This window comes from Natrix helvetica (genome assembly GCF_964273705.1).
Source record: "Natrix helvetica genome assembly, chromosome: 2".
NCBI classification, from domain to species: domain Eukaryota; kingdom Metazoa; phylum Chordata; class Lepidosauria; order Squamata; family Natricidae; genus Natrix; species Natrix helvetica.
The window spans coordinates 33077621-33092507 of NC_138552.1; positions in this window are offsets into that span (position 1 = coordinate 33077621).

The following is a 14887-nucleotide window of genomic DNA, read 5'->3' on the forward strand; positions in this document are numbered from 1 at the left end:
TTGGAGAGATTCTCTTCTGCCTGGTTATTCTGCTCCCGGATTCACCTGGCTACCCTTCTTTTCTAATTGCTTACTTCATATTTGGACTGAACTTTTAATGTTATAAAGGATGGCATCTAAAAGACCCCCTCCTGGAAAACCTGGCTTTGCCACTTCTGCTCCAACATCCGCAACATCCAGTCCAGCCACACAGTCAAAGATAACAGAACTGATGCAACATAAGACTACAGAGATGGACTTTCAACAAATGCTTCAACAAATTCTACAGGGCCAGGAGGAAATCAAGAAACAGTTAAGGGAAATGAAAGATGAAATTAAAGAAAATCAAGCCCAAATATATAAGAACTCACAAAGACTGAATCTTGTGGAAGGGGGGGTGGAGGAGGTGAGGGGGGGGGTGGAAGCCGTGCAGAAAGGGAACAAAGATCTTGACATCCAACAGATGAAATTAGAATTTGAGAGAATGTCCTATTATCTTAGATTTCAAAATGTTATAGAAGAAGATGGGGAAAATATAAGGGACATCATGACAAACATTCTGGCTGACTATACACACAAAGAAAAACAACAGATGGGGTGGGATATAGATCTGGTTTATAGAGTGAACTCAGCTTATGCTAGAACACACAATTTACCCAGGGAGGTTCACATTAAATTCCTTAGAAAAATCACAAGAGATGAAATTCTGGGTGTACAAAGGGGGCAAGCATTGACATATCATGATATGGAGATAACCATTCTGAAGCAGATCCCTAAGAAGATTAGAGAAAAAAGAAAAAATTATTCGCAATTAGCGAATAAATTATACCAGAAAGGGGTGTGGTTTAGATGGTTGATGCCTGAAGGTATGCTGATATTCTGGGAGGAGACAAGAATCAGAATTAATTCACCCATAGAGGCGCAGGCCTTTATGGAAAAAAATAAAACACTCCTAGAGAAACCACCAGACACTACAACGGACACGCAGGACACGGGAGGGGCCAGAGCTCTGCCAGTGGAGGGAGATGGGGCAATAGCAAGAAGACTCAGATCACAGAAATAAATATGAAAATCATATTATTATAAATTGACCGAAAGTGAAAATGGAATTATATTTGGATTTTATATTGTAATGTTTAATTTGATTGAATTTAATAATAGAACTAATATGCTGATTATAATCAATTATATACTAATGCATTATATATAAATGTACGCTATGGGTATGGAGGGAGGGGGGCCTCACACACTTTGCAACTGCCAAAATTTGTATACCTGTCCATTTACCCTTTTCCCTATAAATTTTGAAAAACCAATAAAATTTTATCACAAAGTTTATCACAAAGCCCCCCTGTTTAATCTAGCCGGCTTGGCCTAATTCCACCTCTCCCACCTCAGTCTGTATTTTTAAATTTCACGGGTTGGTCTTAGGCTAAGTTTTTTTAATTTTTATAATTTGTACAGGGGTTTAAAGTTTAATCCGATTTTAACTATATTTATGATTATTCGTATGATTTTTAATTTGGTACCTGTACACCGCCCCGAGTCCCTTCAGGGAGAGGGGGCGGTCTAGAAATCAAATCAAATAAATAAATAAATAAATACCCGGGTGCAACTGCCTCCTCTGATGTAACTCTTCTACTCCGGTGCAACTGCCTACTGTGATGTAACTCTTCTACTCTGGTGCAACTGCCTACTCTGGTGTAACTCTTTGCTCGGAGGCGGCTAACCAGGAAAGAGGCTATGATGACACTGAGTGGGGGTGTGGCTGGAGGTGTGGGTCATGGTGATTGGTGATGGTGGGTGGGTGTCATCTGGGTGGCGTTGTGGGTGGAGCTGGGTGGAGTAATGGTAGATAGATATGGGTGATGATGTTAACTTGGTTAGAACTGACTTGGATTTGATTACCTTTGTATCATTGTCATTTAGTGCTGGTTATCACGTAGTTTGTTAGATAGAGATAAAAGTTTTTCACCAAACAAACTGAATCTCTGTTTGTATGCAACGTGAATGCCGGAACGTGACAGTAAACATATTTATTCATATATTTACTTATCTGCAATAGCCTTGTTGGCTTACTAGTGTATCATGATCTCTTTATTCTCAGGGCACTTGTAGTAGTATGTAAAGTTATGATCGTAACTTTGTTTAATTTGGGACTGGTTGTTGTTTCAAAAGGTACATCACTGTAAGGTATATTAATTTTATAAGGTAAGTTATCATGCCTTTTGTTTAAACAAGGTTTATGTCTATATTCAAGAAATTCTTTTTTCAGTTTTGTTGCCTAAAGGTAACTAGATTTATAGAACTCTGTGGGTTATTAATCCCATTCAACCTTTTGCCTTCTATTTGTGCAAGGGTTTGGAATGAAACTGCCCTGTCCCTCATTTAGACTTTCTTTTTGAAAAACTGAAATGAAAAAAGTAATATCTAGTCTACTTCTAACTATCATAGTGGCAACCTGGTAATTGTACTCAATTCATTTTCTGTCACTTTTACACTGCTTGGAACAGAGCAACCAAAATAGCCAGCTATTTTAGAAGAGAAAGGGAACAACGTGTAGGCGAGATTGGAAAACATATGCAAGATAGAACTCTGTAAGATCAACTATGTAGTCCTGTAAAGTTCAATATTATCTATGCAACAATGGTAATTGTTTTGGTTGTTTTTATTTTAATTTGCATTTGCATGTTGCTTTTCTTCCCTCCAATTGGCATATGCATTAAATTTAATTTAGGCACTCTTGGTAATGCTAGTAATGGTGATCGGCTCCTTGAAGTACTGGAACCCCATTTCCAACCATTCTTATCCACTGAGCCAACACCAGATTGCAATAGCACGTAAACTTACATAGTGCTTCACAGTGTTTTACAGCCCTCTCAAAGCAGTTTACAGCCAGCCTATTGCTCTCAACAATCTGGGTCCTCATTTTACCAACCTCCGAAGGATGGAAGGCTGAATCAACCTATAGCCTGTGTGTGTGTGTGTGTGTGTGTGTGTGTGTGTGTGTGTTTGTGTGTGTGTGTGTATGTGAAAATATTTCCAAAGAAGCTTCTGAATTCCAATAGCAGGTATAAAAAAAAATAAAGGGACAAAGTTGATCTGCTATCCCAAAGTTTCATAATTTTGCTTTTATTCCCAATTATGTTTCTTTTTTCCTAAGCTAAGTAGTCCCATGTTTTAATACCTTCCATTTCTTTTAAACAAGACATAAAAGGATTGAAAATATTGTGCTTTTTCAGATGATGTACCCTGGGATTTCACAATCCTGAATAGTTTGGTAACTCATAAATCTTTACTGTTCACCTCTGATCTTTCACAATCATATTTGGAACTCGTGAAGATGCCTTCAAAGAACTGATGGAGGTGCCTTCAGATGTACAGCTCTCTGTATGAAGCCTTCTCCAGTGCAGACAGGCTGTATTTCTGTAGGATTATCTTTCTTAAGATGGGAATCTTTATAATCTGATGGGAGGGGCTGCTTACATAGTGAATTCAGCATGGGGTGTATCACTGATGTGAGATATAGAATCATAGAATTAGAAAAGGCTACAACTATCCCTTTACACAATCCAAGAGTCCCAATTAAAACATCTCCTAGAGAGGCTTGGCCATGATGCCCAGTGAAATAGGGCTACCAAGTCTGGATCTGAATCATCGCAAGATGGCAGGAAAGAAATATATAACCCTTTTAACTTTTTTCTGCCATTGTGCCATTATCCATAATTTTGCAGTACATATTTGGTAGTCCTAATAAAAGCTCCTAAACATTGGTTCCACTGTAGATAATTTAAGTGGAATCAGCTTTCTTGTTTTCATTTCTATAGGTAAAGGTAAAGGTTCCCCTCGCAAATATGTGCTAGTTGTTCCCAACTCTAGGGGGCGGTGCTCATCTCCGTTTCAAAGCCGAAGAGTCAGCGCTGTCTGAAGACGTCTCCGTGGTCATATGGCTGGCATGACTAAATGGCGAAGGTGCATCGAATGCTGTTACCTTCCCACCAAAGGGGTTCCTATTTTTCTACTTGCATTTTTACATGCTTTCGAACTGCTAGGTTGGCAGAAGCTGGGTCATGTAACAGGAGCTCACTCCATTACGTGGCGCTAGGGATTCGAACCACTGAACTACCGACCTTTCTGATCAACAAGCTCAGCATCTTAGCCACTGAGCTATCATGTCCCACGTTTCTATAGATGAAATGCCATTTTGCATATACAGTAGTCTAGAGTATATTAGCTTTTTTTACAACAGTCTATACTATGCAAAGAATCAGCAGTACGTAAATATACAGCCATGCGAAGGAATTTAGCAATGCCAGCTGGCCCTACTTTATTTTATTTATGCTTATTATATGTATGTGCTATATTTGGTATTAGATAAAGCATGAAGGTATTAGATAAAGCCTTCTTGTCACCTGTTACATTTTAGCCATATAAAGGGTGTTTTCAGTGCATGCATTCAAAAATATGCACACACACTTACTTAGGTACCAACAGAAATACTAATCAAAACTCTTCTTGGCACTCCCAGAAAGTATCCTGGAAGTTTGAAGAGAGCTCTGGACTTCTGTACTCCCAGACCTCATCAACATGGGGGAGGTAAAGTGATATATTTCAGGCTCAGCTTCAGACAGCCTAGTTGAAAGCACTGGGAACTAGGACTTCTGAGCTCCTGGGGATCTGTTTTTTCATTGGAGAACACCTGCCTTACTCCTTCTGTTGCTCTAGGGCTTAAAAGAAAAGTGCTAACATGAAGGCTTTGCAGTCTTAACCTGCTAATGAATATTTATGAAGTAAAAAGGTGGTTGTGTAGAAATGCCCACAATTATCAGTGGCTCCCTGTTAAGTCTTGTTTGAGAAGCAAACCTGGGTGTCTGTACCAAGCCAGAATGACATATCAAAGGGATACCATTGTGCAAATGGCATGGTTATAAAATATTCTTGTGACATCTGAGGTAAATTGTGACATTTGTGTTGTGATTTTATATATATGCATTTGGTCCACTCAGATGCATATAAGAACAGCCCAGTCTGCTTCTGTATAATGTATTCCAGCACCCAACATGCTAAATTAATTAGCAACAAACACTAGAATTCACAATATACCTTGCAATAAAACTATACTGCTATGTTGTCAATTGAAGATTCCATCTGTGTCATCAGCTTTGAGAAAGCCCATTCAGTAACGTTAATTTTTTTAAAAAAAAACCCAACTCATGAGTTTATTTTCTGAAGACAAACATTATTTGACATTTTTAAAAACTCTGTTGAGACGTATTACCTTGCAGCAGTCTTAGTCCAGAGCAGTAATGAAAGGATGAAAGACGAGTCCCTTCAATTGGATTTGCTGCCCAAGCCATTTCTTAGAGCAGTGGGTCTCAACCTTCCAAATGCCGCGACCCTTTAATACAGTTCCTCGTGTTGTGATGACCCCCAACCATAAAATCATTTGATGTTTTCCGTATTTTTTCAAAAATATGTGTTTTCCGATGGTCTTAGACGACCCCTGTGAAAGGGCCGTTCGACCCCCAATGGGGTCCCCGACCCACAGGTTGAGAACCACTGTCTTAGAGGATTGCAAATATGTGGGTTATAGCACTATTCATTTTAGGAAAGTATACTTGTTCCTTATTTTAGAATAAAAAGAATGTTACTTGTAGAAGAAATAAAGATACATGTAAAAAATAGATTGACTCACGGTGGTAGAAACAGTGGCTATTGTGATGATCTTTATGTAGCTATAGCACTTAGACTTATATGCTGCTTTACAGTGCTTTACAGCCCTCTCTAAGTGGTTTGCAGAATCAGCATATTGCAAGAACAGTACCTTCAGCTTTCTGATGAAGTAGAAGCGGGATGGATATGGGATAAATGCATAAATGAAACACAAAAATACTGCAATAAGCGATGTTTGTTCTGGCACTAGTAGAGTGCTTTAAAGCTTCACAATGGGAAGGACTTCTAAGCACGAATTTAATGAATAGCTTAATAGAAGCATGTAATTTTTGGATGCAAAGGTCTGGACTACCACTCGATGGAAATAAGGTGCTGTCTTCTAGTGGTCTTTCAGATTTTTGCAGAATTAGATTTACCAGGAAGCATGTTGTACCTTTCCCCTCCCCCTTTGAATTGGCTGCAATTCAAGAATTATTCTCTGTGCAGGAATTGCACTTTCCCTGATAGGAAAGGCAGAAACTGTTTGCACAACATACTAACGCTAACCGGCTAAGCCAAAACCAAACAAACCACATAATGTGAGTGAGACTTTTACATTGTAATAAAGCATTTTGTTTGTTTTGGCTTCATATGCTAAGCCAAAGGAAAACAAACTACAATATGACTAAGTGTGATCTGTGAATTAGCCCCCGGAAAAAGTGTGTGTATGTGTGTGCGTGTGGTAGGCACAGGAGCATCCCCAAGAGAGGTTTTAAAAAGTCAAGATAGTAGCCAGGACAATATGAAAACCTCTGCATTGACTTGACACACCCCTGGGTGAATAACATTTGAGCAATCATGGACAGCAATCCAGCCTCCCAGCCTTTCTCTAGAAGAACATGAGATGTGGCAACCAGACCAAAAAAGATGAGGTTAAATTTTTCAGCTTAAGGTAAAAAATCATATTGTCAAAATTTGATTGGGTGATGTGTGTGTGTGTGTGATATTTTTGTACACAAAGAAAACACAAAATAAAATTTATGGCCCAACATTTGGCTCTTTGCAACCAAGTTTTGGGGCTCTGGATGGAGGGAATATGTAGCCCAGAGTGGCTGACATGGAAACAGTTTGATGGGTAAATATTTCTAGAGATTAAAAACAAGCAAGCATTTCAATTTCATTAAACCCTTAACATAACAGATTAGAGGGATAGTTAAATTAGTGCAAAGTGTCAATGTGTTTATTTATGGAAATGTTTTTAGATACTTAGGCGGTAGCTTAATTGAAAAACATTTAACATTTTCATATAAAGCACTGCATTAGCCAGAAAAATATAGCATATATTTTTAAAGGAAATTAACATGCAAACAATCTTGATTATTTGGATCAGTTCAATACTTTGTCTTAACTAGCAAAGAAAGGAGTTGACTTTGTTTACTTAATTAATTGTCACTACGATATACTAGGACAGCATCTAGCAAAATAGGCATACACATCAGATTGTGACATGCTTGCCAAGACTCTCAGAGAAGCTAAAAGTTTGATGGGCTAATCGAATCAATCCTCTTGTTAATGTGTCAGGATTGCTTTTTTGATAAGCACACAATCAAATAGAGGAAAGATAGCAATTTCTCAGTTTTTATTCTATGTAATGTAAGAGTTATCCCCTTGAGAGAATGCAAAATCTCCCATGGTTGTCATTTTGTAAGCATGTTCTTGAAAAATCTAAACATGACCATAGAGTAGAGTAGAATAGAGTAGAGAAGAGGAGAGGAGAGGAGAACAGAACAGATTTTTTAATTGGCCAAGTGTGATTGGACACACAAGGAATTTGTCTTTGGTGCATATACTCTCAGTGTACATAAGGAGAATAAAAATACATTCATCAAGAATAAAATGATACAATAGTTAGTGATAGTCAAGGTTACTAGTAAGCGATCAAATCATACTAGAAAACAATAAAAACAGTATAAATTGAAAGATACAAGCAACATGGTTATAGTCATAAGTGGGGAGTGATAGATACTTTGAAGGAAGAGAAGAAGAATAGTAACACATTCTTGGTAAATTATTGACAGTGTTGTGGGAATTAGTTGTTAAGCATAAATGTCCTGCTGCAAAGGTAGATGAGTCTTGCATTGATGGAAATTAGCAATTCTAAAAAGCAAGGAGATTTTGGTTACAAATTCAGATGTGGCTATATCCAACAAATGGTTGGACAACGAATAGAATTCAAGCCAGAATTATTTCTATTAGGTATTATTACAGAAGGCTAAAGCAAAGGGTCAATATGTACGTACCTAATACTTACATCCTAACAGCAGTGAGAATGGTGCATGCACAGTAATGGAAAAGTGAAAATATCCCTTCAGAAAAGGAGATAATAAGGAAGATATTAACATGCACAGAAATGGATAGACTAATGTTACAATTAAAAACAAAGGAGAGACAGAATATTATGACATATGGAATAGATTTTATCAATGGCTGGAAACATGAGGTGGGAGTCGGAACATGAAAAAATTAGGCTAAATAGACCTGAAATGAGAGATCATATATGTATTAGTATAAATAAGTTGGTCAAAAATAATTGTATAAGACTAGCACTGTGTAAATAGTACATATGTTATTTGTCTTGCACTTTGGTTTCTATGGCAGATGAAACACTCGGACGGTCGCACTATGTTTGATATACTTATTTGTAAATAACAACAACAACAACAACAATATAATACATACAATTAGCAATTCTAGAGCAAACTTTACTATTTTTTTAAAAAAAATCTTCTGTTTCTTATGCAATACTGAAATACAACATTCAAACAGTTGTTCTTCCCAATGTATACTTTCACATATGGAACCTGAAGTTCTGTTGTCATATGATACAGTGCTGATTGCAGAATATCTCAGCTTTAATTCGCTTGACCTATCTTTCGGTTTGATTTTATGTGAGATTTACTTCGCCTAATCCACTTCATTAGCTTGTGTTCTGACTGGTTCATCATGAGAATGCTGTCCACTGTATCATGACCTATATGCAAAATGCTGGTAATCTCAGCCTGATTGTGAAATGAATGGAATGCTTCCCATTTATATCATCATAGGGCTTGTGAGATCTCTGCTTGTTATAATTTATAGGCACATCCTGACTTCTATTTGTCATTTCTATGTTGCAAAGATTTCCATGAGTTATCCCTCAATTCAGAATTTATAGAGTCATCCTGGCTGCAAAACCAAGGTTAATTTGTTCCTTTTACTAGTTGAACCAAAGCTCATTTCTCTTTTTATGGAGATATTGGTCCCTTGGGGAAAATTAATTATGATATTAAACTTTACCTTTAGTTACAGAAGTGTGAAGGAAAAAGAAAGGGAGGGGGAGGCAAAAAAAAAGTCAATGTGCCTGCCAAAAAGATTGATGAAGATCTGAATATTAAGAAAAGAAAACATGAAATAATGGAAAGAGGCCAGATCACAAAAGGAAATTACAGAGGTGTAGCCTAGAACTATCACGGTGATTATCAGAAAACAAAAACTTTTAATAAATTGAGGTTATACAGTAATGCTGAAAAGAGCTACCAGTTGCTTGGAGAAGGTAAAATGATAATTATAAAGAAAAGGCAGAGGCATCTTGGTTCCATTCTTGCAACAACAACAACAACCCCCCCCCCCCCCCCAGGTGTGTTCCACCAAGAGATGTGAACAGCAGCAGCTTGAAGAGATAGGATTGAAACTTGCAAGCTATAAAACATGCTGTAGGAATAACTCTTTAATCTCAATGGATTTTAATTTTTAGTATCAGATGAATTGCATGATAGGATATGAAGGAAATACGTAGAACCTTTATGTGTTATTTTTGAGAAATCCTGAAAAAATGATTTCTAGTAAGATATGGTGAACTAGACATCCTTAAAGGAGCAGGAATAGCATTATGGCAGAAGCTGGTGGCTAAGAAAGTGGACCTTGGTCAGCAAAACCTCTCTGGACAAAGGAGCAGTGGTGGGTTCCTACTGGTTCGGCCTGGTTTAATACAATACAATACAATACAATAGTAGAGTTGGAAGGAACCTTGGAGGTCTTCTAGTCCAACCCCCTGCCTAGGCAGGAAACGCTATACCGTTTCAGACAAATGGCTATCCAACATCTTCTTAAAGACTTCCAGTGTTGGGGCATTCACAACTTCTGGAGGCAAGCTGTTCCACTGATTAATTGTTCTAGCTGTCAGGAAGTTTCTCCTCAGTTCTAAGTTGCTTCTCTCCTTGATTAGTTTCCACCCATTGCTTCTTGTTCTGTCCACAGGTGGCTTGGAGAATAGCTTGACTCCCTCTTCTTTGTGGCAACCCTTGAGATATTGGAACAATGCTATTATGTCTCCCCTAGTCCTTCTTTCTTTTAAGCTAAACATACCCAGTTCCTGCAACCGTTCTTCATATGTTTTAGTCTCCAGTCCCCTAATCATCTTTGTTGCTCTTCTCTGCACTCTTTCTAGAGTCTCCACATCTTTTCTACATCGTGGCGACCAGAACTGGTTTGGCTGAGTAGGTAGTAACTCGGCCTGCCACACCCCCGAACCAGTTCTATCGGTGGTGGCACCATCTTAATTTTTGCTTCTGCACATGCGCAGAGCAATCTTCATTGCAAAAATTTAATTTTTTCCCCTTTTCTAGAGTTGTGCGCATTTGCACCTCTTTAGGTGCAAATATGTGCGCGTGCAGAATGCACATTTGGCATGCACATGAGTGAACGCTGAACTGGCAGTAATGCTGGCAGGAACCCACCCCTGCAAAGGAGAGATTGTGATATCACTCACATGTATTCTGGATAGCTGTGCCTCACAAATAGACTTCCGGAACTGAGCAGTCAGCTAGTGTCAAGTGACTGGGAGTCAAGGGATTCCAACTAAGCTTATGTTTGTAATGGACATAAAGTTTGGTTGAGCTTCATTTCTTAATGTCTTTTTCAATTACTACTTTTTTGGGGTGCTTTTCATATATTAAGACTCTTTAGATCAGCAGGTTTTATCGCATTCACTGGATAAGTTTCCTTTAACTCTTAATGAAAGAGGGTTTTTTAGGATTTATTTATTTATTTTTTATTATTATTATTATTATTATTATTATTATTATTATTATTATTATTATTATTATTATTATTATTATTATTATTTTATTAAATTTGTTAGCCGCTCCCTCTCCACAAAGGGACTCGGGGCGGCATACAATAAATAAAACACACATTATAAAATTACACATTGTACGGAGGAGGTACAAAACACAATACAATATCATAATAACATAACAATATTAAAATAAGTTAAATTAAAACCCCAATAGAAATTACAAGTTTAAAAATTGCCAGGAGGAATAAAATGGAGCTATGGTTGAGCCAGGCCTGCTAGTTGAAAAAGGTGGGTCTTGAGTTTTGAACGGAAGGAGCGGAGGTCGGTGGTAATCCTAATATCTGGGGGGAGGTCATTCCAGAGGGCTGGGCCCATCACAGAGAAGGCCCTACTCCTGGGCGTCGCCCTCTGGCACTGCTTAGTGGACGGCACCCGGAGAAGTCCCTCTCTGTGAGAGCGAATTGGTCATAGGGATGTATGAAAGGATGTAGAAAAATTCTTTGGGAGGAGGGATAAATGGCAAAAGGGTTATTAGAATATTATTTTTGGAAATTTATAAAAAGACCAAGAGTCCAGATGAATTTGAAGTAAGATTTTGAAATTAATTATAAGAATCCATCCCATGGGAAATGGCTTTGTTTTGAATTCCAAAAAGACAAAAAACAATGATAGGATGGGACTTTGAAAGTTGGAAACTAAGTGGGAGTCAGGAGGAATTAAATATTACATTAAAAGAAAAAAATACTTAAAACTACTTGCTGACAAAGGAGCAAAGTACTTTAAAGTTTGATGTATTGAAATATATTTGTAAACAATGGACTCAAATGTTAATTTTAAGAATATCTGCCATCAAAAATAGATTGCATAAATGAAGAAGAGTTTTATCAGACAAGACTGAAAGAAATTTGAATGTAATTTAAAAGTGGTAGGTTTCAATAATGTTCTGGAAAAAAAGGCAATATGCTATATGTACCAATGAAACCAGCTAATGTCTTAATAATTAAAAGGGATGTACAAATAACAAACCAGAAGAGTGAGTTGGATAATTTTCCTATATTGGCTTTATGAAGGAGACTTCTTAAAATTATGAAACACTTGGTGAGCAAAGACAAAGAAAGGAAACCAATCTAGCTTTAAGATATCATTTGAACAGATGATAGATCAAGATTGTTCAAAGGGAAAGAATATAAAGTTGGTTTACTTGATCAAGTTTAAAGTAGATATGTTATTATTTCTGGTAATTCTTAATAGGATTTTGCTGACTAGGATAAAATGATGAAGTTTTAGGGATTTGTTTATAGCTTAAAAACTGAGATATGGGATGTAGATATTTTTTTGTTGATTTTTAAGGAAAGGTGATAAACTGTTATAATTGTCTATAGTTATGAAGTAATTATAGTAATGAAGGGGGAATTTACTTCTTTAGATGTTTCTCTTCTTTTTCTATGTTATTACTTTTTCCTTTTTTATTTTTCTATTCTTTTCATTTATTTATTTATTTTTGTAGTTTATATTAGTTTTTATCTGTATAACTGTAGTGCTTAATACAATTATTACAAAAGAGAAATGAACTGATGACTTCTCAGATGACTGAAGAAGAAATATTACCAATGATTTCAAAGAGGGCTAAAGGAAAAGCCCAATCATTATAGTTCTGAACACACAGAAAGATAATAAACAATCAGTCTGGAAATTACAATGAGGAAATTTCCAAAGGTCAGCATAGATTAGACAAAAATAAATCTTGCCAAGTTAATCATTTAATTTATTGATTGGGTAATGATTGCAGGAATGTTGGAGACATAATATACCAAGATTTCAACAAAGCATTTGACAAAATACCCCATGGCATGCTGATGATCTAGATCAGTGGTTCCCAAAGTGGGCGGTACTGCTCTCTAGGGGGCGGTGAGATGACTTAGGGGGGCTCTAAGAGGCAAGGGGGCAGTAAGGGGACGCTAAGAGGCAAGGGGGGCAGCAGGCGGCAGAGAAGGAGCAGCGCTGAGCCTACAGCTTCAGCTGGCTAGCCTGCCATAAATGCCCCTTCTTCATTGATCTACTCGATACTACCACTGCTACTTCTCGTTGCTGCTGCTATCCGCCGCGGCAACTTAAGCAACAGCAGAATCGATCCTAACTACCAGCAGCCTCAACCACCGCCCAGCAAAAGAGAGAGAGAGAGAGAGGAAAAACATATAGAGAGCACACAACCGAGCAGAGGAGGGGGAGGGAGTCGAAACAACTAAATCGGAAGACACCGAGCTGCTCCCACGCGGCAGCTAGGCACACACCGCTCAGGGCTTCCCCCCCCTCTCCGGACCAAGCGCCACGGCTTGGAATGCGCATGCTCCCTGAACCTGCCGCAGACATGGGCCGCTCCCATCCTCTCCCCTCCTCATCCTGTCGAATGGTTGCTTCTGGCCTCTTGCATACCGCACATTCCTCGAGGTAGCCAGTCGGCGCATGCTCGGTCAATCTTGGCTGTGTGCCAAGGGAGGCAGTACCGGGTTCCGCAGGCAGGGAACCCTCTTTTCTGCAGGTGCGCAAAGGGCGATCCCAGATGGGGATCCCCATATGTGCATATGGCAACTAAAATCCTCCGGCAATACAAAAAAGGGGTGGGTGGATGGTGTTCCTTGGGTGGGAAGGGGGCAGTGGGGCAATGGCCAAAGGGAATTTCGACATGGGTGACAACGAAGCAAGTTTTGCATGAACTCCAGGGGCAAACTGATAGGAAACAGGCCGCTCTTTTTAAGACAAACCATCACCCAAAACTACTGGAAACTAGAGCCAGGAGTTAATGCCACCGAAAAGGCTCCTCTGATACCATAATAGGAGAGGAGAGGAAAACAGTTTTGATGCTTTTAGAGCAGTGTCTCTCAACCTTGGCAACTTGAAGATGTTTGGACTTCAACTCCCAGATTTCCCCAGCCATATTCCCTGGCTGGTGAATTCTGGGAGTTGAAGTCCAGACATCTTCAAGTTGCCAAGGTTGGGAAACATTGCACTCTGCTAAGTGACTTAAAACCAGACATTGGGAAATTGGTACCACTTCATCAAACCATCCATCACATTAAGAATTTATTGAACAGTGAAGTAGTTACTAAATTTTACTGAGTTTACTAAGTTACTAGTTACTAAGATTCTTGATATATGACTATCAGACTTTGAAAACCTGGTATCACTGGATCATGTTCAACAATTTTGTTGAATTAACATTAACTAAAAAGGTTTTTAAATTGGATTTTGAATAAATCTGCAATTAATTGTTACAGTTTTGAATTTTACTGTTACTATCTTCCTTCCGTCGTGCAAACCGCCCAGTCACATGACCCCCCCCAACCACACCCACCAAGCCACACCCACAGAACCGGTAGTAAAAAAAATTGAATTCCACCACTGGGTGGGGGGCACTGAGGATCAGTTTGTAGCACCAAGGGGGCGGTGGACTGAAAATATTTGGGAACCACTGATCTAGATGAATGACATGACAATTAACTTGAAACATATACTTGGCTCAAAAATCATACTCAAAGGGTACTCATTAGGGAAGTATCACATGGGATGTTACAAGGATTAGATAATCCCAGTGACGTGCAGTCAGGTGAGGCAAGTGAGGCACAGCCTCACCACTCTCATCATGAAAAAAAAAGTAAAAGGAAAAAGCTGAGCTAGTTGCTGCCTCACCATGGATGACTCTGCTTAACCTCACTGGTGCTCTCCCTCCCCAAGTGTAGTGACTTCCTCCCCAAGCCCCCATTCATTTCTCTCTCTCACACACACAGCTGGATAAAACTATATAAAAATCTAGCCCAGCTTCACTGATTACAAGTTTGAAAAGGCAACGTGGCTCCACCTGCAATCAAACTACACTTGGGGAGGGAGAGCACAAGCGAGAGCACTGAGGAGACCACAGGAGGAGGCAGGAAGCCAGGCAAAGAGCCATGCTGTAGTACACACACTTCCCCCCAGCCTCTTTCTTTTGGAAGGCTCCCCTCTGGCTTCTCTGCCTCTCCTCTCACCCCAGCCTGCCAGCAGGAGGTGGTGGGTGGGCTTTATTGTGTTCCAGGCATTTCCCACCCAGACAGCAGGCTGCATTTGCAATGGTGGAGGTGTTTGGGAAAGGCAGCAGGGGAATGG